This window comes from Phoxinus phoxinus (genome assembly GCF_949152265.1).
Source record: "Phoxinus phoxinus genome assembly, chromosome: 22".
In the NCBI taxonomy this organism is placed as follows: Eukaryota; Metazoa; Chordata; class Actinopteri; order Cypriniformes; family Leuciscidae; genus Phoxinus; species Phoxinus phoxinus.
In genome coordinates, this window is record NC_136897.1 from 25,235,981 (window position 1) to 25,256,718 (window position 20,738).

The 20,738-nt window shown below is 37.9% G+C and overlaps 1 protein-coding gene and 1 long non-coding RNA gene across 2 annotated transcripts in view; one reads left to right on the forward strand and one right to left on the reverse strand.

The window, feature by feature from the left end:
* LOC306990362 overlaps positions 1 to 20,738 on the reverse strand; it is an 83,594-nt gene that overhangs the window by 18,532 nt on the left and 44,324 nt on the right. The window lies entirely within an intron of this gene.
* cdk18 (cyclin dependent kinase 18) overlaps positions 14,248 to 20,738 on the forward strand; it is a 49,910-nt gene continuing 43,419 nt past the window's right edge. Inside the window, exon 1 of the mRNA XM_079597123.1 lies at positions 14,248 to 14,719. The gene's annotated coding sequence lies outside the window, so the exon portion shown is untranslated. The remainder of the gene's footprint in view (positions 14,720 to 20,738) is intronic.

The window sequence follows — 20,738 nt, forward strand, 5'->3', positions numbered from 1 at the left end:
TTCATCTGACTATCCATTTATCCTTCCATCCACCCACTCGACTACCCATTTATCTATTCATCCTTCCACTCGACTATCCATGCATCTCACTATCTCTCTATCCACCCATCAACCCAACTATCTATATAGAGATAGACATAGTATATATCTATTCTATCCACCCACCCATCCATTCGACTATCTATCTATCATCCATCCTTCCATCCAACTATCCCTTTATCCATGGATGGATAAAGAAAAAAATGGATGGATGGATGTTAGTGTAGACTAGAGGAGATATATACTATCTCTATAGAGATAGAGGTTGATGGGTGGATAGAGAGATATTGAGATGGGTGGACAGTCAAGTGGAAGGATGAATAGATAGTCAAGTGGGTGGGTGTGTGGGTGGATGGATAAAGGGATAGATAAAGCCTCAGATGTATCATCCATCCATCCATCCATTCATCTCACTATCTATCTATCATCCATTCACCCAAATATCCATTTATCTATCCTTCCATCTGACTATCCACTTATCCATTCATCCATCCCCCAATCCATCCATGCATCCATCCATCCATCCATCTGACTATCTATCCATCGATATGTTTACCCATCCATCCACCCATCCATCAGTCCACCCACCATTCACAACACTGTAAAGTTTAAAATGATAATTGATGATAAATCCTGTACCTCTGTGGCCTCTTCATAAATTATAGTTAATAGCTGATTTTGATAATTAAACAGGATTCATTTAATCACTAGAGTACGTGCCAGTCTAGACTAGAGGACATTTTACCTGTCTCTGTCTTTGAAGGTCTTTTGTAAGTCGTCTTTTGTTTGTTCCAGTCTAACAGCTTGTTTTTTATCTGTCCTCTTCAACTTGTTTCTCCTCCATATCGTCCTCTGATTTTCCTAAACCCTTCGCCACTCTTCCCTCTCTCTCTTCTGATATCCATCTACCACTCTCAACCTCTGCCTCATTTCTATCATTTGTTCATCGGTCCTCTCTTTTTCGCTCTCTGAGGTCAGGCATCTTGCTCGCAGGCTGGAAGCGAGAGCTGTTGATTGGGTTTAAGATGTGGAGCAGAGAGGGTTCAGGAGAGAGATGAGACAGAGAGAGAAAGCCAGAGAACTCAAAGCCTGCCGATGCATGAAGGGGGTAGAGACATGTCTTTAGAGGACAGATAAAGAGAAATAAAGCAACACTCCCCGAGGAACATGTTATTGCTCAGCTGTTGCTTTCTCAGACCTAAAGGCTTTTATGCTAAAATAGCAGAGCAGAAATGATACTTAACATTGAAGTCTCAACTTTGCCTCAGATGTTTCTCTTAAACTTAAAAAGAAATACAATTATACAATATTCGTCATACAATAGAAAAAAAAAATGATTTTTTTTTTGCTCTTGAGAGTATCTGATGAGAAATCTTTGAGTTTACATTGAGGAATTTGATTCTAGGCAACTCACTGTTGAGATGTACTCTAAAACTCTAGAAGAAAAACTAGAGAAGGGACTTTCTTCTCTGAAGCAGGAGAAACATCTCCATTAACTCTCCATTTAATCTCATTGCTAGGAGAAACACTTTTTTTTTTTAAAGAATAAAACATTGAAAATATGCATTTCCGAAAAAATTCCAGCAGAAAAATAAAGAGACAGAAAACCAGGCTTGAGGAAACGAGACGTGATCTAGGACATTAAACGTCTTTGCAGAGGAACCGCTCGCATTGGAAGCTTTAAAGAGACGCATGCATAAAACATTACAAATTTATTGCACAAGTGCTTTTAGTGCTCCAAGGCATTAAAGAACACATGTATTACATTGGGAGGTGTAAATGCGTTACATGAAACGAGAAGAAAGCGTAAAGTGACAGGCGAAATGATGGAATGGGAGGATGAAGACAAACTAGCTGTAATACAGTTTATTCCCAGTGAGCAATATCTACTCAGAGTTGTTTTTAGTTGGGCGTACATCATTCACTCAGCGTAACCCCACACTCTTATGCAACAGATTCGATTTGAGGTTGTTAACGGAGCACCGTCGGCCCTCCCCGCTCCGCATCTGTCCTGTTCTGATGAGAATCAGAACGCAAGCCGGAAAAAACTTTCTACAGAAGGAAATAAACGTCTCGGCATCTCCCGAGGCCCTTGCTTCGTTTTCCCACAGATAAAAGCGGGGGGAAAAAACTGCAAACAAATGTTCCACTGAAAACAGCCATAATTATCTCGGTGTAAAGGCAATTCGCACACTGTTGGGGAGGTGTCTACGTGGACTATTTTGAGCTTCTATCAGCTTAATGAGAGGACTGCTGCCAACACAGACACACTAATGCTAAACACACGGAAGCTAAACCCTAAAGATAACTCTGCCAAGGACATGCGTGTTAAAAATAAGTGTCAGGTGAGCACAAATTGCAAAACAGCGATTTACAAAAATGTGTCACTTTTGCAGGTTACCATATGTGCATGCTAGTTATGTATTGCCATTTATGTGAAATATGTCACCCTACGAATAAGTGGAGGGACAACAAATTTAATTTAGTTTACAAAATAGGTTTGCTTCGGACACTGTAGACTCAGTAAAGTAAACTGAATTATTATTTTGTTTCTACAAAACAATGCTATTCTTTACAAGTGTTCGTGTCTTATTTTCCAGGTAAGCTAAAATATAAAAAGATTCTTAAAGGGATAGTTCACCCAAAAATGTTCCAAATCCAAATGTTGTTCCCACCCGTAAGACTTTTGTTCATCTTCGGAACACAAATTAAGATCTTTTGAATGAAATCTGAGAGCTTTCTGTTCCTCCATTGACAGCTATGCAACTAACCCTTTCTTTGACGTTTCAAAAAGTTCATAAAGAAGTCATAAAACAAATTAGCAAAAGTCCAACATTTTCTGAAGAGACGAGAAGGCCAGAGTTAGTAATTGGCAGTTCCAAACGGATTGGCTGGCATTTCATATCTTCCAGGAGTCGTAAGTCTGGGATGCACTGGTCCATCTGGAAAGTCTTGTTTACAAGGTAGTGGCTTTATGACAACCACTTATTAAGAGAAAGGACTGGATTAGCCTACGTTTTCCAAGTTAGTAGCAGCAAATTTGATACACACACACACACACACACGATAGTAATCAACTGGCTACACAATGTTTAAGTAATGTAACAACAAAACTAGCATTGTTTGATCTCAATCAGATTGTCACTTCATGTCTAAGTGGCTGGTTCTTGCCCAGAAGAAGCTCTAAAATGGATCAGATTTTCGTCTGATATAGTAAGTTTGGTTGCGTGAGACTGACTTTTTTCATCTCCCACTGCCTCGCTTTCATACTCATCCAATTAAATGCAGTGTCTTCTGACTAAAGTCTTGCTTGTAAAGTCTTATGACATATGAATCAGACCTATTAGAAATGCTAGTTTACAGCTAATGTTGTCGGCTGTGTTACTCATCATACGTTTGACATATGAGAAAAGGCAAATATGGATGAAATCCTTGGCAGAGACCTGCAAAATACTGTGCCAGTTTTTATTGTCTCAAGACGAGCCTCTTCTTTGAATGAAGATAGTCGTCTTCACAGGGACGCCTTTGCCTTTCATCTCTTTTGTTCTTTGACTTAAAAAAAATATCAATTTGAAGTGTGGAACTTGCATAATTCAAAGGCCAGCTAATGCTTTTGTTGAGAGAGGCTAGTGCCTTTCATCCCTCAGCGTCTCAGAGCTGCCGTTGTGAAACCTGGAGCCGGCGCTGCTGAGCCGCAACCGCACAGCACACACAGAGCTGAGAGACTTCTGCTCTCGCTTGTGCAATAAGACAGATGAGAGACGCTCTTTTGGGAGAAGAAAGCAAGCGAAAGCGAGAGCAATAGTTGTGTTGCATTTGAGTGGAGTTGGCAATGTGATCCAAAGTGGAGCCTTTCATATATAAATGCTGAAAATAACCAAAGATTTGATTGATTATACTAGCTTATATTGTGTACACCCTTACAACAACTTTCAAAACTACAGTATAAAAAATTCAGTTTTTCTATTATATATTTTTTTTATTAAGTCAAGCCAACAAGCTTTTTACTTGATTATTAGTTTAAATGAATACTAATTAAATTACATATCAAATGTAAATAAATTATATGAATGAATAATTGTTTAAAAATGTGACTGCATATGATTTGCAAAAGATTGCAATGGTTTACCAGTTGATGATATTTTTTGTGATGTTAAATAACTTATAGCTCATGCGACCACTCATGTGATGCTACCAGTAGTTTCAGGCAAGACTTTGCCCAATAGAAAACATGAAATGAAGCACAAAAACAATGAACTATTTAAAACTATGTATATATGTACATATCTTGCTCTCTCTCTTTGCCCTTAGGCCCATAATCGTTAAGTGAAATCAGAATTCCTTCATGTCTCCTGAAGGTCATGGGGATATTTATTAAAAGGCCAGATTTGTTCTATTTTCCACCTCCAAGAAAAAAAGGTGACCAAACTTAAAGCGATAGTTCACCCAAAAATGTATTTACTCACTCTCATGTCGTTCCAAACCCATAAAACTTTCATCATCTTCAGAACACAAATGAAGATCTTTTTGATGAAATCTGAGAGCTTTCTGTCTCTCCATTGACAGCTACACAACTACCACTTTGACGCTTCAAAAAGTTCTTGTAAAACTAACCCATATGAATTGAGTGGTTAAGTCCAAATTTTCTGAGCGAACAGATTGAATTTAGGCTTTTATTCACATACAGTATAAACATTCTTCATCAACTCACACATCAGCTGTGAAACGGAAGCTCAAGCATGTTCGCTTGACGTGCGAGAACTAATGAAGTTTATTCTCATGTTACGCATAGGGTGACCAGACGTCCCGTTTCCCTGGGACAGTCCCGTATTACAGCTCTATTTTTAGTGTACCGACTTATTATGCAACAATCATGTTTTGTTCCATATTTCTAGTGATCTGGTAATCGTAAATGCGAGTAGTAGTCTTCTGTCACGTGAGAATAGCCTAATCAAAGGTAGTCAAAGTATATTTTGGAGAACAAAATTACCATCCGATGACAATTCGTTATCGACTAACTTGCAGTTAGTGAAGGCGGGATATTAGAGAGAGCGGGAGGGAACGTCAGATGCGAAGACGTCAAAGAAACGTGTGTGTACATTTAATGAGGATATTCAAAAAAGAGTTTATCAAGTTATTATGCGCAGTACAGTAAGTTGTGAAAAAAAGTTGAATCACACTGAATGACACAGACCAGAAGCGCGCAATCCGAATTCAGTTCTCTTTGAATGGTCGAATACAGACACAGTTGTCAACATGCCTATCATGTAAAGCATCTCACATAAATACAGTCGGTGAACATCTCAGTATATTAGATCCAAGCATTCGGTCTTAAAGTGACAGCAGCCTAAAATACGGTACCTTGTAAACAAACCTACTGGTTTGTTCTCGCACGTCAAGCAGGTTCGGTTGAGCTTCGGTTTATGTTCGCTGATCAATATTTAAATGTGACTAAATTAAATCTTTTTATCATATAAAGTGATCCGAGTCTCTTCAGAAAATTTGGACTAAACCGCTCAATTGGGTTAGTTTTACGAACTCTTCAAAGTGGTAGTTGCGTAGCTGTCAATGGAGGGACAGAAATTTCTCAGATTTCATTAAAAAGATATTAATTTGTGTTCATTGTGAAGATCAACGAAAGTCTTACGGGTTTGGAACGACATGAGGGTGTGTAATTAATGACAGAATTTATTTAGGTGAACTATCCCTTTAAGTGCATTTCTAGAATGTTAAGATCACCAGTCGCACTTAGTGTGAAATCTCTTTTGTTCTGGCCTGCGACAATATATCATCTTCACGCAGTGTAACAGAACGATGACATCACGGTCTGATAATGGAGCCTTTATTGCCACCAAGGTCATCAGAAACCTGACTGAACGCAGTGTGCATGTGGCCCGCCGACCAAGAGCATCACTAATCAGAATTAACCCTCACTGAGATCTCCAATGAGATGAATTGAGAGGAATTTCAGGAACACAGTTTGTTCTTTTGTCTTCGGCTCACCTCACGGTTGGGTTCAGATGGAATTTCCACCAGGAGAATAATCACTCTTATTTTCTGACCTTATGGAGTGATTATATTTTTTGTACCACAGAGTGCAGACAATTCCCCCATTCCCTCTAATCAACGAATAAATAACCTAGCTTATTGTTTTTAGTGGATGTTTACAGCTATCGTCAGCCCTTCTCTGATACAGTAAATAACAGTAGTATTATTAAAGTCAGGTAAATGAATAGTTCTTTTAATCAAAGTCAACAAGACATTTGTGGCCGATTTCTGAGTGAAAGTCTAAATTGCTATTTGGGTGAGCAAGTTATTACATTTTTAGATTGTGAAGAATTTTTTTTTCTTTAGAATAGAGTGAACTGATAAATCACACACAATAACATGTTTTAAGACAGTAAAATAGGGTACATTTTTATGTCAATTGTCATGTTGGCTTTAAACAAAACCTGAAAATCTTGACTTGCTCAAACTCATAATTAAGTTGCTTCAGGCCAGTTAATGTTGAAATATAAAAGTTGTTACTTTATAAAAAACATTAAAGATTTCACATCACAAAAAAGACACATGAACCACGATCTGAAGGGGGATGTTTTTGCAAGTATATTAAAATGCCTTTTACTTAGGCTGCTAAAAAGTATGAACTATCAATCAGAGGCCAGATGGCATGTAGTATATTGTGCACAACAGATTTTTCAGCAAATATTTAGATTATTTAGAGGCTTTCGAAATGTATACCAAATATGATAGGCTTTATAGGGTTAAACAATCTTTAATATTAAGCAAAAACCTCTTAGGCTACATTCACACTGCGAGCCTTGGAGCTCAATTCAGATTTATTGCTTAGATCCGATTTTTTTGTATAGCTGTTCACATTGTTTTAAATGTGGGCAACATCAGATTCCAGTGCGAACAGATCTGCGCAAAAGTTTGCTAAAAAAATGTCACGTAGCACGCTGTCAAACGAAAGTAAACACAGAGGACATTAAAGCAAGCGATTATGCATTTATTTATAGTGTGATCTGCCGCCGAAGCCAGAAAATGTATGCGCAGGCAATTTAAAAAACAAAGACAATCATATGAAAAAAGAGAGGAGAGTTTTTAAACATTTATGATACGAGCCCTCGTGATTTGCTTGTATATAGAGCTGTCACTGTAATACTTATGAGTTCTGACACATCCCTGTCCTTCACCGACTACCTTTCACAACTGTCTTAGCTTTGGGTATGGAAAATCTTTGAAGTGACTCCCATGAGCGCAGAATTGTGACGACTGTTGATCTAGAGTGACGTGAAAGTCGCATGAATTCTGATATTACTGTTCAGACTGCAGACACATTGCAAAACATCTGACCAGGATCGGATTTAGTTCCAGAATGTGGCCCATATCAAAATTGGAAAGGTCATGAGAAAAACAGATCACGTGAGCAAAAAAAAAAAAAATCAGATTTGGGTCTGCAGTCTGAACATAGCCTTTAGTGTGCACAAACCTAGGTCTTGCATAAGCATATTGAGCACTAAAATTCAGAAGAAGAGCAGCAGGCGTCCCATCAGGCACTTCTACACAATGCACACACCATCACAAAGAAGAAACACTCCCAAACAAGTATACAGCTAAATCGATCGAAAGCCACTGAAACAAGTTCTCTCACAGGAGAAAAGCTTGATGAAGAGTCTTGTTATCCAGTCAATGTGCTGACTCCATGCTTTCCCAGCACAGAACTCCATCAGATGTGTCCTCTCTCTCCCAGGGCGTCTCTTCTCACAGCATAAATCAAAGCAGCTCCTTAAAAAAAGCTGCAGATTGTTCCTGTGCAAACACGACGGGTCCTGCAGCTTTGCCACCGCATCACGCTCCTGTTTGTTCATTAAATATTAACCCCGGCCGTTTGGTGCCCGTTCCCCCCTGAAATAGATTTTCATTTTCCGGAGCGTTCGCTTGTCCCAGCTCGGATCGGAGTTTACTGTGAAGGGCATCGCGGATCTAATCAGATCTCAGCATGTTGCCTGTGGGGAGAAAACTCTGTCCCTCTGCTGTTCAATCTCTTTCTCTTTCGTTCCCGACAAGGTCACTCAGACGATTCGGTCTCTTTGGCCGCATTTACACTGCAGGTCTTGCGATTTGTTGACTATATCTGATTTTGTCTGATGACCAGCAAACATCATCTTTTAAAAGTGACCCATATCCGATATCTGCATTTACACTATACGCTTGGCAGAACAACCTTATGTAGACTCTGTAAAAGCTATGGCACTGACCCAGAAAAGCTTAGGCCAAACTGTGCGATTTGAAATGACAATACAAGCTTTTGCTTTCCGCACCATCTTTAGAAGGTCAGAAAAACATTGATCTCTTTAAGGCGGAGGAAAAAAAGAAAGAGGAGAGCCTTTGTTGCAGCCTGGGCATTGAAAAGAGTCATGTGATCCACCCGAGGCTACGTCTACATGAATACGGATACATTTGAAAATGGCGTTTTCGTTTAAAAGCACACTCTGTCCACACTAGCGCTTTCAGGCGTTTTCCAAAGTTTCAGTGTAGATGAGAAACTTTTGGAAAACGCTAAATTAACCTTACTGGGCATACTGAGATGATACAGACGTTATCGCGCAATTCTTCTGAGAGGATCATTTATTTAGCAAAATATCTCCGCATTCACTGATGTGTCAAGTCGCACTCAGTCACCATATGTTTGGTCTAAATGCAACTGCTCTCATGTTTTGCCGCAGGACAGCAAATGCGAGCACATTTTCTGTCACCTTAGCAGGACTGTGATATGAAGAGTGTCAAAAATAACATATTTTAGCAACTGTGTGAAAGTGAATAGCACAACAGGCACAATACCGGTATAAACATGAATATCTATTGCTACAATATGCGTCACATGGCATCATTTTAATAAAATACCTCCGTTTTGACAGTCCGCAATACAATGTGAAAACGCCGTTTTAAAATCTATCCACTTTGGAGAGCTTTTTCATTCATAAAAACTGTCTCAGAGTGGACGGAAGGCCAAAACAGAGAGAAAAAGATGCGTATTAGTGTGGACAAGGCCTGAGTTGACGTCATTCACCACCGTCACTTTTTCAATGATGTACTGTACAACTCTTTTAACCCTTAAATGCATGAATGTTCCACCAATCACTATTACACATTCGGGTCTTCAGCGACCCGGATCTATATCTAACACGGATGGCTCTCTAACTGCTGCAATAAAGCTTTCTTGATATTTTACCAACAATTGCAAAAGAATAAAAATTAAAATAAAGCATATTTTACCTTGGAAATTTGAAGGGTACAATTTGAGCAGATGCTTTTTACCATCATAACTGTCATCGTCAGAGCTCATTTCCCCAGTACATTCAGCATCTGGCTCATATTGTCATATTTGCGATCTCAACCATATTCTCATTTTTAACATCTTCAAAATAACTTTTTATTCAATGACAGCTTTTTCAAAAACGTAGATTTCTTAAGGCGGAGAAAAGAAGAGGAGAGCCCTTGTTGAAGCTTGGGCACTGATAAACGTCATTCTCCACCGTCGCTTTTTCAATGCGACTCGCATTGACGGGAATTTCCGATCTGTCCGCTTACAAGCCGGACGCAAATGCATGTATCCGATTCATATCAGATTTTTCTTTCATATGGAATGAGGCCTGAATCTGAACTGAGAATATCAAAATCCACGTGCTTTTTGCTGCTTACATGTTTGTGGGTCATATCTGTGCCACATGGGAGATAAAAAAAAATTTGGGTCACTTGAACCATGTAATGTAAATGTCAGCAGAGTTTTCTAGGTTGGTCGGCTGAGTGACTCGTCGGGACATTATAACACACCTAAAAATAATCATGTCAGATTTAATGTTTAGCATGAATTATCTAGTGCTGCAAAGTAGATTTACATATATTTACATACAGTATCAGCTCTGTTAAAAAAACTTTGAGAATATACAATTTATCTGCAATCAGTGATAAGATCATTTTTAGTTATCATCTTAAAAAAAAATCTATATTTTGATTCGCTGACAGCTTCTTCACCAGATCCACCATCAGGTGACAGTGACACTAATATTTAATTGCATACAGTCAATGGCAGAATAAATGCAGTATAAATAGATAATCCACTGGAAGTTTTGCTTATGATATTTGTATATTCTTTTGTTTTATGCCTATAATTGTGCCTTTTTACATACTATTACACACTATTACATACCTCGGGTCGCAAGCGACCCTATACATTTTTTTAGAAAACATTATTTTATACAAGTTTTCTTGTAATATTGTTTATAATGAAAAGATTGAGAAATATAATGTCTGACTTTAAAAAATGAATGAGAGGGAGGGTAGTAAATTACTTTCCAGGTCGCTACAGACCCAAGGAATGCGTTTAAGGCTTAAATTGTAATAATATTGCACAATATTATAGTTTTTACTGTATTTTTTATCAAATAAATGCATCATGGGATGATACTTCTTTTTTTTTAAAACATGTAAAAAAACATCTTAATTCCAAACTTTTTATCAGTAGTGTAAACAAAGATTAAAATAATTATATATTGAAATAAAGGTAATTTAAATAATTAAAAAACAAATTCAGCACAGTTAATTTCAATATTGAAAAAGTAGTTTTTCCAAAAGTTACTTACCGGTAAGTAAACATTTTATTCCAGAAATATACCCAAGAAAGAAAAAAATACCAAAATGCAGAAATATTGCATTTAGCAAGTCTACATGCCATTCTGATCAAGATGTTTAGAAGAAAATGGAAATGTATTCCCATATTGTGTACATTCAGCAAAACGTATAAATGTACCAGATTCAAGGGCAGATAAATTAGGTTGTCATGGTTTTAAATATGCTGTATCACACTATAATGCAGTTATGGTTTCTTCCTTACTCCTAAATCAAAGGACTGATTTATGTTGGTATTTCAGAGCAATTAATCTAATAAGCATCATTAGAATCAGCTGAATACAACCTTCATGACCAACTAATGGTCACTGGTTCATTTTTAATGTCAAAAGAGCCTTTCAGTTTGAAACTTTTTACAGAGACCTCTCACCATCAGGTCCTCACTGCTGCTTTTACAACCACAAACAAATCTTACATTTGAAATTAAGAAAACTCATGCAAAGCATATAAAACTTATTCGTTACGCTCACCGGAACAACAAAGTTATGAGGCGAACGCAAGCTTTGATCATGTTGTTTGATGTGTGTCGGGAGTTTCCATCAGAGGAGCATGAGATACCATCATCCTCTCAGTCCTGACAGCACAGGGGCGTTTGACGGCAGATATCTTACGCTTCACTAACTTCACCTCAAGCTATTATTGTCATCAAAGCTGATAAACGCTGTCAGTGTGTGTAAACAATCACAGTTTCAAATATCACATCATTCTCATCCATTCAAAATGATAACGATAATAATAAAAAACATAGCAGAACTTTTTTTTCAGAATGTATATATATATATATTTTTTTTTTTCAGATATAAATATAAATATCTTAAATAACTAAAGAGTATGGACGCACTTACAGAAAGTACTGCGACAGTACCAGTGGGTTTAATTACATTTAAAAAAAATTGGAATAAAACAGTTTTGTTGCTACACACGCAGCTAGTATATACATTTATATAAATTTTATATAAATGTATAAATAATAAAAGTCTATAGTCTATACAAAAAGTCTATACAAAAAAGGCCTTTAATGCTTCTGTAAATGAGTTTACTAATATAAAATATAGTACTTATATGAGTTGCTTATATTATATTTTAATGTAACCTTAAATGTACAGTATCTAGAAAAGTTATCAATTGAACTTCCGTTGAACTGCTGCTGGGTAATATATGGCCAATTCTTCGTTTACATTGATATTTTTTCATGTAGAAGCTTTCATCCAAAGTGACTTGCAAATGAGGATAATACAAGCAGAACTGATTAATCCGAGAGAGAAAACAATATCAGAAGTGCTACCAGACCAAACTTCACAAGACAATAGTGTATTTCTACCGCAGAACTGGAAGTGCATTAAAACAGACAGTAGAGAAGAGATTTAATGCAATTAAACAAAATGTTATAATTAAGGTCTTCTTTATTTACGCTTCACTTCCCATCAGTGTTGAGGGCTTATTTTGCGATAATGACCGTCTGCATGATCCCTCACTGAGAACTTTTTAGAAAGCCACTGTTTCATTAAAAATAATTGTGTTCAGAACGTACTGTACTGAAATATAGAAAAGCCTTTCATTTTTTTGTGCTAGTAAATTAAGGTCTTCTGTCAACATCTCTATCAATTAATGACTCATTCTAATATCAAAAATAAATGCTGCTGACATGATTCAGTTTTAATGAAGAAAACGTGTGAAAGGTGCACAACCATCTTCCCCTCAGCCTCCATTCCTGCTGTACCCATGCTTCTCTGAACCTCACTTCACTGAGATTACTTTGACCAATTCAGGTGTGAAAACCTCATTTGGATGCTTAATTTTTGCTGAGTACTTGTTCTGCTGGTGTCTGGGTCACTGCCTCTGAAGTCTCCAGCTATATGTAGTGTGCTATGTATACGGCGGGTAAATACACACATACGGATACGCAAACATCAACAAACCTCGTGTTTGAAACGAGCTGAAAGTTGTTTGAACGTCTGAACTGCTCGCCTGATGAATAGGAGCTTTTACTGTGTTGCCGCTGTGAGACGCACAAGATCTAACAGGGGTTTTGTTCAGTAGTTGCAGCTGCTTTTTAACATCCCTTGGAGTTTTAAAACGCAAAACTGCTTTTAAAGGAACAGAACTAGAACTGAAGAAAGAGTTCAGACAAACATCATTTACTCAGCCTCATGTGGTTCAAAACCTGTGATTTTCTTTCATGGAATACAAAGAGATGTTTTGCAGTTCAACTAAAGCATGTGTCCGTTGAGTTTAAAAAGCATCAGAAAAGTACTTTTTTTCCTTTCTTTTTTTGTTGCATTTCTAGATACAATACAAATATTAGATGAAAAAAAAAATGCAACTTAAAAACTTAAACGAAAAGTAGGCGTGTTAACCCGAAATTAGTTTAAGTACTAAAACTAACGCTGAAATACAAATAATAGGAATATTAAAAAAACTAATACAAATGGCAAAAGCACCTAAGAAATTACTCAAAATTAAAATGAAACCTGACAATATACAAATAAAAGCAAATTTAAAATATGATTAAAGGCTACAACTAAAATAACACTAGCATGAAACATCCTGAAATGCTGTGAATGAGATTCGAGAGCTAGAAAGAAGTGAAATATATTCTGAAGTGAATGAAGAATGACTTCATTTTCCTTCTGCTCCTCACACAAACCCATCGCATGGCTTCAGAAGACTTAAATCGACTATTTTATGATCATATTATGGTGTTTTTTGTAATTTTTGGAGCTTGACAGTCCATAACTTCCACTTTCATTGTATGGAAAAGAGCAGCTTGGATATTCAACAGAATGTCTCATTTTGTGTTTCACACAAAAAAAAAATTCATGCAATGAAAAATTGTAATGATGCCATGCAATGGTGTTTTTGGACTGTTTTTGAATAAAATATCAAACATTTCTTGAAACAAGATACATTTATTTGAGAAGCAAAGCTGCGTAAGATATTAATACTTGTTTTCAGATAATATATCTTTAACCGTGTATTTTATTTGTCAGACTTGTTTTAAGTCTAAAAAATAATATAAAAATAAAATAAATCTGGCACTGCAGTAAATATACTTATATTCAAGTATCAATATAAGAAAACAAGTGCTAATAGTAAGTCATTATGCAGTGTTGCTTCAAGTAAATTATCTCGCTTTAACGATTTTTAGAAATTGAAGGAGGAAAAACAAGACAATAACACTCATTAAAAACACTTAGTAATGTCTAATCAGGTCTTTTAACGGTGTATTTCTCTATTAAACCTAAATCAACAACTGACTTATAGTGAAAACCTGCATGCTTTCAAAGCTCTTCCCTAATTAGTCTATGCCGATGTGTTTGATATCTTTCTTCGAAGCGCACGCTAATGATAAGATTGTAAACCACAAAGCAGAATAGTTTGACAGCTTAGTACAGCGAAATGTTGTTTAACCTTTCACTAGACAGATCAGCTAATTAACAGCATCCACAAAACACACACACACACACACACTATTGGTCCACAGCCATATTGAACAAGCTCCGGTGTGAAAGAATCACAGTCTCTCGGCAGGCGGAGAGGGCTTGTGTGATGAAGCGCTCTGATTGGCCGTTGCTATAACAATAGGGGAGGAGAGACAGCCAAGTGGGGGTGGAGACCCAGCATGATTATAAAATCCTTCAGTGAGACACATTTGCTTCCTGTATGTTTTTATTTTTTTATTTATTTTCTGTTATGTTTCCCGCATCTCCTCCTGTCAGAAGGGTCTCTCATGAGCAGAAGTAGGAGGGATCGCAGCGAGGGGACGCAAGATAAACGCCTGTGCCTGTGTCTACTGCATGCACCCATGCATGCGTGCTGCAGACTAAATAAGACACCTCCAGTGTTGGATTATCTGTGTGCCGGTGCGCTGACTGCCTTCAGACCTGGAGGCCGCCCTCCTCCTCCTCTTTCTCCTCCCTTTCACACTGAAGTAAGAGTAGAGTAGAGACGGTGTACTGTTTGCCTCCTGCAGACTCCAGCCACTCCTGTGAGTATGCAACCTTGTCTGTGCTGTTACATGAACTGTCATGACTTTATGACGTGCTTGATATGATTCTGACTGTGTCTGCACTTATGTGCACTGCTGCTGTTGTTGTTGTTGTTTAGATCTAGACTGAAGCCTTCTGATTAAAAGCGCTTTGGGATCTACACCTAGCGCTCGATTAACGCCGTAAACGTGCTCTTTCCCTTCAGGTTTTGCTCATCTTAATAAACCCACATGCAGGCGTTATGCTGACGCGCACTGACGCATCATATGCGGCTTCGGGGGTCATGCGTGTTCAAAGCCTACACACACTCATGATTCACAGCTGCATGTACGGCCGGGACTATAGATTTGCAGAGTGAGTCCTGAGAACGGCGAGATGTGACATTGCAATGTTTACATAACACGCCTGCTTATTGTAGCCTATCTGACAGCACTCGAACGCACAAATAGAGTCGGTCAATAACATTAGTGTGAAGCAGGACCAGTGTGAAGCCACAATAGGTGGCCGGCGGTTGCTCATTAGTGCAGAAAGGAGCTATTAATAAACTAGTCATGTATCTTGAAGTCAAGCAGCCCACTAGCTGAGGCTGTACTTTTCAATATAAAGCTTCTCTATGCTCACCAAGGCCGTTTTGGGGCTGATAATGAGAGTGAAAAGTTCTTGATGAAGGTCTGCAGATAAGTGTTTTGGTTTCTGGATCTTCAAAGCAACAGTGTGTGATGGTTTTCCACAGAACAAGAGAGTAAAAAAGTTGTTTTAAAAACTTTAAAAGCCTAAAGAGCACACCATGATTTGGTTTCCTGTCAAAGCATGAATCCACAAACAAATCTCACTTTTGAAACTCTTCAGATTAGATCTAAAATGCTCATGTGACCACAAAGAGCATCCAGGGCACATTGTATTTGCTTGAGAGCAAATGACTTGTATTTACTTAATATTAAAATAACTCTGGAACTGAGCAAATGTTGCTTGTGAGACATCGCATTAAGTAGCAACTTCTTCTGGTCTTGATGGAACTTATGAGAAATGCTTACATACTCAGATCTTTGACATTTGATTGCATATGTTGGTATCTTGGCAAATCTGAGCACAGTTTAAGACTTTTGAAACACTATAGACACATGAGTGTACTGGAAAAAAAGCTGTCTAGAATAAACAATTGAGATATTAAAGAGTTCACGTGTGCGTTTACCTTCCTATGGGCGGAAAAACAGTGGACACAATAATAGAAATGGGTATTTTTAATCAGTTAGTCATACTGACTCAGTTTCCTCGTAATTTGCTCCGCAAACTGTGTGGAAGAATACCTTCATTTAAAAGGACAGAGAATATGAGGTCAAACCTGTGATGCGGTGAAGAGAACGGCATTATATAAGTTTATGAGTTCCTTTATAGAATGATAATATGACCGATATTATCACCTCAGTCTAGACAGCCAGCATTTCCTCTCAAAGCTAAATTGTGTATTCAGGAGGAGCAATTGGGGTTTGTTGGTCTTCTAACTCGGTTAATTTCCTTCCTCGACTGTGAAGACTTACTTCGAGAAGGCGATTGAAGATAATTGCGCAAATGGGCCTAAGAGGAGAGCATCAAATGAGAGGTTTTATTGCTCATTTGAGATAAACCGGGCCTCTCATATGGTGCCGGCTGCGAAGGCTGCAGTGACGCACACAAATGTCCTAAGCAAAACGTATCGTATATCATGTGCTTGGATCCGGTGATGTTAATGGCTCTGTGTAAGTATCAGGAAACAACAAAAGCTCCTTCAAGAATTTCCCTGTGGTTTGTACCCAAGCTGGGATACAATTTCAGACCCCTGTGATTATAAAGAAGAGCTTTTTGCCTTTCTTCTCCACCTTTGAAATGGAAATGACACAAAATGCCCTGCCTAGAGACGGAAATAACACATCAGGAGACTGAATATGCACAAACTCCGCCCAGTATTGTGGATGATTCTCATTAATTAATCAAAAGAGCTGCTGTGCTTTGATGGTGAAAACAAGACGATGAGAACAAGGTCGACCCAACATGGACACCAGGGTACAGGCCTGGGGCGGCGCGGAGATCTCCGCTCAACCTCTTCACCATCTGCCCTCTCACAATCTCTCGCCTCACTGGCATCAGTGCTCACGGCCCTGTGAACTAATAACCTCTGCTCACACCGCTAGCCAGCGTTTCTGAGTAACGTTCACACCACCGACAGATTTATCACTCAAAACAAGATGCCGGATTTCGCCGGTGATAAAGTGCAGATGTCGATGAACTTATGCAGCGCATGGAGAGTTTGCAATAGGAATGTGTTGTATGAACAAAATCTTAAAGCACATTATTTACGGTATATATTACAATATAAATGTTTTAACCATGTCCTTATGAAATAACATTATATTGAAGTTCCCTCAGGTTCCAAATAAAATGAAAATTTGGAACTGGAGGGATGCAAATAAAAAGTTAATTTGTATAACATTCAAGTTAGAAACAAATATTATTACATAATTGTAATGCAATAGGGCTACACACTTGTGAGTGTACATTAATACATTTCTATAAAATTGGCAAGTTTTGATGTTGCTCAACAACCATAAGCAAGCAAATAAACTCTGTATGGGATACATCCTGTTCTATATTTACATGAACTATATTTACATTAACACGTTTCTTTGTCGCTCTCACATGTAAACGTAAAGCAGAATTTCTACAAGCCCGTACACACATCCTCAAAACACCCAGCTCGAGTTTGTACTACACTTAATCATTAAAGTACTTAAATTCATGTGCAACTGGAATAATGAGTAATTAAGACTCACTAATTAACACATCCTGCTCTGTTGAAGAATAATATGAGAATTTAAGTTAGTTTCACACAACTTAAACTGTATTTTGATACACCAAGCACAGCTTGAAAACAATCTGTGATAATTTAGATTCTATACTTTGAAATATAAACGATAAAAACTGGTACTGATCCTAACAGCTGTAGATTGAAAACCGTGTCAAAACTTGAGTAATATGCCAAATTAAACATTTACTGTAATATATGCATTGTATGCATTAACTCCCGCCTCTATCCTTCTGTTTTGACTTATTTTGAAAGATTCAAACCTCTCCCCCCTTAAGTCACACTCAGAACGGTCACGGAGAGGAAGAGTGAGAGAAAAAGAGAGATACACTATTGATCTGCACAGACTAATTATGGTGTTTAAAGTCTCTATAGGGCACCGATTGATTTACTAGAAATAACTTATAGGAGGAGTGCTTATTGATCAAGCGTTGCTTCAGAGCTCTGATGACATCACTGTAAACCTGTGAGTGATTACAGGAGACTAATGGTGTGCTGCTAGACAAATGATCAAACCCTTATAATTAATAACCCTTATAAACGCTTACAGCATATGGCACCAGGTGACAAAGGTTGTCCATTCAGTGTATTGTAATTACAGGCAAGGGTAACCTACTGTTTATTTTAGAACTGGCTATACAGTACATCAGCTTAGCATGCATGTCAGAGCTGCTTTTGCTGCAAAACAAATGTATTCTCTGTTGCAGTAGTTCTTTAAATAACAGGAATGATCTGAGGGATAGGCTTATTAATGGTATTTGCCAAGTCAAACATTAAAAACCACTCAGAAAACCCATGCAAAGGTCTAGCAATGCTCCAAAAACCATCTTTCAACACCCGAGCAACTGCTTAAAGTGCAAACAACAACAACAACAAAACAACAACAACAACAACAACAACACTCTAATACCTCAGAAACAAATTGCAAATGATGCAGAATACCCCAGCAACTGCAAATCAAGTAACACACTAAAAATCACTCCGAATACCCGAGCAACCACACAGCAATGCACAAACCACTCAGAACGGACCGTCACCCACATAGCAACAAAAAAACACTCAGAACAGACTAGCAACCGCATAGCAACACCATATAAAAACCACTTGGCTAATCTATTAGCCTAGCTTAGCAAAGCAACACATTTAGATAAACAGTTAGTGAAGATTTGGCGTCAGATGCATGTAATGTCAGCCCTTGTAGGTCTGTCAAGGTTTTCCACTTTCATTTAGTCATTTAGCAGACACTTTTATCCAAAGCGACTTACTTACTGAGGACTACAAGCAAGCGAGTCATATCACATGTCATATATTTGATTTGAAGTTATTTAAACTGCCCACTGGAATGTGTGATGACTCGTGTCATGGTGATTCATTAGTCCTGTAATAATAGACAAACACTAGTCATGTTAGTCATGGTAAATTCCCCCATGTGTTACATGTGCCTGTTTGTGTTCATTTAACTTCCCTCTGTTCAAATCTTTCATTTTGGCACAAACTGTTCTCAGTTCAGTCTTTTCTCTGTGAATATAAGGGTGAAGATGTGCCACCCACAGTGCTAACAGAGCTAGTCACCCAGCAGATCTGAGGTAGTTAGCCCGTCAACACACTTTCATTTCTATTAATCATATCTCGTTGAGGCTATTTATGGGTCATAACTTCTGTGCAGCCTCTAGAAAACCAGCTCAGGACATACCGTCATCTTAAATCTATATTTCATAATTAGCCAGCCATTTAGCTGTATAGCTGTATTACCTGTGCTTTAAAAGACCCTGTCTAGCATCGACAAACTCATTGTTTAGTTTTGGTCTCAGGAAAGAAAAACCCCAAATTTATTTCCTCTCAATAATACCAAGTCTGCAGTTAGAAAAGGTCCCAATATACTGTATGTAAAAGGTCCCTATTATATACATGTATATAAAAATATATATATACACAGTAATCACAAATATATCCTATTTTATACAATATTATAGAACTTGCATAATAATACAATATACAGTAATCATGCATCTCTAATTTCAGAAAACTTTAATCAAAAGTCAATGACCTGAAATATGAAATGGCAACCAGTGAGCATAAAGCAATCAAACATTAACAGGTCAAATAAAGTCTCCGCTATAAGAGAGATAGATAGCTTAGCAAAACCACTACGTTCATGTGCCTCAGACTCGCTGTAATGTTTACAGTAGCTAGTCTGCTGTTTGCAGTAAATAAAGGAAAGAAATGTTGCCCAACATTTCAAGTTAATCCAGTTTTACTCATAAAAGGGCAACATATTGACCTCCATGTCGAACTAAAGTAAATGCTGTATTTATGGATCGCTAAAGGTTTTGATAACAGCTAGTGCTTGCTAGCAATCCTCACAGCAGGAGGGTAGAAACTCAATGCATCTAAGGAGCGACAAAATGACCATGTAGTCTTGATAAAAATCACAGTTTGTTCTTTCTCACCAGGCTCAGTTTCTTTTCACGTAATTGTGAGCCAGCTGAACGAACACTAGCACAACTATTAAAGATGTTTAGCTGATAGTTGCCAGTTCTGTTTTGTTATGTCTTTCTTAAATAAGAGGAACACTAGAGCCATTGTTTTAGCTTGACGCCAGAAAATGTTTTTTTTTTGTTGGTGCATCTGCATAACTAAAGAAAGAGCTTCTTGTAGTGAAAGAAGACATCTCTGGCGTCGGTCATAATGACGCGGACAGAGAAAACAAAAGGTCGTTTTTATTGCTTCATCTATATGGGAGGCAGGCATTTACTGCTGGTAGGCTTTCTAAAAATATATGATCACTCCCTCCCCCAGATTTATGTGCATTTTAAAGTGTTTACTCAAGTAATGAAAAGCGTACGAGCAAATGAAGGAAAATTATATGACACCAGCACTAACAGCATTACTAATGCATCATTCACAGCTCGCTCCTTTCCGAAAAAGACAGTCTAATGTGGCAGTCAAAGTAATATGCATCTTTATCTATGTCCACACATGCCGTGAAGCCAAAGGCAATGACAAATGGCCCTTCCTGTCATGTCATTTTCAGCTTTGCCAAATATTAAGCTGTCGTTGTGTCCATGGAACCCATTTATCTTAGTTTAGTCGTATGATTTTATAGCTTGACAGGCAGGAATATTGTATCGGGGCGATACGCGGTTGAGGTATCGCCATCCGTCTTAAGGGGGACGTCT